Below are 3,142 nucleotides of genomic sequence, written 5' to 3' on the forward strand. Positions count from 1 at the left end.
GGCATGAAGAAGCTCTGCGCGCGATGGGTGCCGCGTTTGCTCACAGTGGATCAAAAACGAATTCGTGTGACAACTTCCCAGCAGAATTTGGCATTATTTTCGGGTAAGCGGACCGAGATTTTGCGCCGATTCATAACCATGGATGAAACCTGGATCCACTACTACAGTCCTGAGTCAACGCGCCTGTTCATTTATGCTTAGTTGCACAAGCAAAATTGCATGAAATCGGCTTCGAATTGGTTCCTCAGTCACCGTATTCACCAGACCTGGCCCACAGCGACTATTACTTGTTCCCTAACCTGAAGAGATGGCTCACCGGTAAGCGTTTTTACTCAAATGAGGAGTTCATAGATGAAACTGAGGCGTATTTTGGAGACCTTCCGATCGAGTACTTTTCGGACGGTATCAAAAAGTTAGAAAATCGTTGGACTCGTTGTATCGACCTAAAAGGAGAGTATGTTGAAAAATAAAACCGACTTTGGCCAAAAAAACGTCTCCGTGTTTCATTTTTCAGGGACTTATCAGACTGCCTAGTATATACCTAACTTCAACTCACCTAACCGAATCTAAACTCACCTAACATAACCTAACCTGGTCTTGTATAACCCTTATCTTCCATCGCAGTTTCTACTATTCCATTAAAAATGTAAATTTTAACATGATAAGCAATGGCTTTGACATGTCGTCAACTTAGATTTAATCAAAACATGAAAAAACATTGTAAACTGCAGGTAGTGTACTGCACCGCTAAGAACATGGACAGCTTCAGAATGGAAATATTTTAAGCACGAGTCCTTATTGTGATCGCTGAAGAAGCAACTTAAAAAATGGAAGATCTCCTCCAAGTAACAGTGAAATATGAACAAGTTTGAGACACAATTTACCAAGTAAGCTTCACAAATGTTTACCGTATAACCAAATTTTGAATTTTAATTTCCAGACATTGCTGACAATGATTAATAAGAAGATAATAAAATAATAAATTAAGATAATTTGAACGTATAATAAACAATAAAATAACTCAAAACATTATCCTTTACATATCAGGAATATGGAACTCTCAATTTCAAACCCCACCATTCCCACCCTGCAAAATTCCTAAATAAGTCACATGGATAAAAATCAAACGCAAGCAAGAAGACAGATGCGAAAAAAATTAGAGCAAAATGAAATTAAGAAAAATAAAACATTAGGGCAGCAACTAAAACAACAAGAGAATGGTTAGATCAGCCTTTATATGAGAAAAGGTAGTGGTAAAGGGGTTGGATTTTATTTAATTGGAAAAACTCGATTTTTCTCATGTATGATCCAAATTGATTTATTGTTAAGTTCAAAACACTATGTTATACACTTATTAAGAAACAATGTAAATCGTGGTTCTATTTAGCAGGTTTTTAAAAAGAATTTCACAGAATAAAATTTCAATACTACTTACATTACGTAACAATGAATACAAGGAATTAGGGAAAGAATCATAATTAACACAATTTCAAAGGGTAAAATTTCAAAATAAAAGTATGTAAAGATTTCTCAATTATTGGAAGAAGAGGGAGGAGTGATCTCAATAAGATTATTTAGAGGAAACTAAATAATTTTTCATAAATTTGGGTAAAATAAAGGGTTTATGGCACATGAATCCTGTCTTCGGCACTCTGTTAAAATAATTTAAAGACACAGTATATACGAAAAACTAATATAATACATATATACCCAGATAACAAAATGTCGCCACTGAATCCGCATGGTGCATGCACAATGTGCAGAATAGTGGACACGGATTAAAAGAGGGGATATTAACATGTAACTTTATTTGATCCGTCCTCTCAATTGAAGAAGTTTCACGAACGATATAGGAAAAAGAGAAGTTAACTTAAATATATTCAGAAATATATTTGATTAATTCTGTATATATAATATTGGAACAATTTTTTTATTTTACAAACATAAATTGTTTAGTTTAGGGCAGACTTTTACAATATTATACTAAGAAACAGGTACCCGTCCGAAAATTTCGTTCTACATTCGGCACTGCCAGTATTCGCATAATATAGTATTCACATAATATCATTTCCGCATCATGCAACAAAAACTCAAAATACCAGCAAGGTCAACCTTTAAATTGGTGAAATTCAGATTTTACGTTAAAATTGCCATTAGAAGGTCACGGAGTAATCGCAATACCCGGTAGTAAGCGTAGAATAGAGAAAAGTTCATATTTTCAGATTTCAGCGCAAAAATGAAGATTATTTTATTATTTTGAATACGCGATTTTTCCATCTGTCTAAAATGCCACAATAAGAATAAGAAACCTCCTAAACTTATTCACTTCTATTCCCACAGCGACCGCCACACAGTTTTCTATTCTCCCAAAGAGAACGTGTTTTCAATATATTTAATTCCTTCTAATTGTACCGGTAGATACACATAACAGAGATGTCTTATATTCCTCAGTAGTGGTCATATTTTGATTTTATTTAATTCCTTCTAATAAGTTCACAAAATATGTGTAATAAGTTGTTTTAATTCCTTCATGCGGAATGTAAATTCTGAAATTTTAATTCTAACATATTCAACTCTGCCTCTCTACAGTTAAAATTATTTAAATTTATACATTTGCATAGATTTCTTTGTTGTATTTTTAAGACGTTTAAATAAATTATTAAAACATGAATAAATATAAATTTGAATATTTTTCGAATTTATAAGTTATAAAAAGATTTAATAATGAAAAATAGGGTAAATAAATGCTTTCGTTTTTTTTTGCTAAGTCGATTGAAAGGAATAGGATTTGCCCTTTTTCTGTTTCCGTTGGGGGATTTTCAGACGGAGTAAAAATCGCGTATTCATAAGAATACAAATTCTTAATTTTTCTGAATTCAACGCTTGTTACCGGGTAGTTTTTTTTATAACGGTAAAAAGTTTAAAAGTTGATCTCCCTGTGTTTTTTCTGCACGATACTGAAGGGATACTATGTGGATACTATGAGAATACTCTGTAGAATATCCTTTCCGTTCACGCGGTCCGCTGGGGTCGTCTAAATTTGGAAATAACAGTTAAATAAAGTTAAAATTTTTTTTATTGTTTTCAACAAAACAGTTCAATTTTAAACTAAAAGTTAAATTTTTAACCAAAAAGCTGAATT

This window comes from Belonocnema kinseyi, chromosome 9 (assembly GCF_010883055.1).
Source record: "Belonocnema kinseyi isolate 2016_QV_RU_SX_M_011 chromosome 9, B_treatae_v1, whole genome shotgun sequence".
Lineage (NCBI taxonomy): Eukaryota > Metazoa > Arthropoda > Insecta > Hymenoptera > Cynipidae > Belonocnema > Belonocnema kinseyi.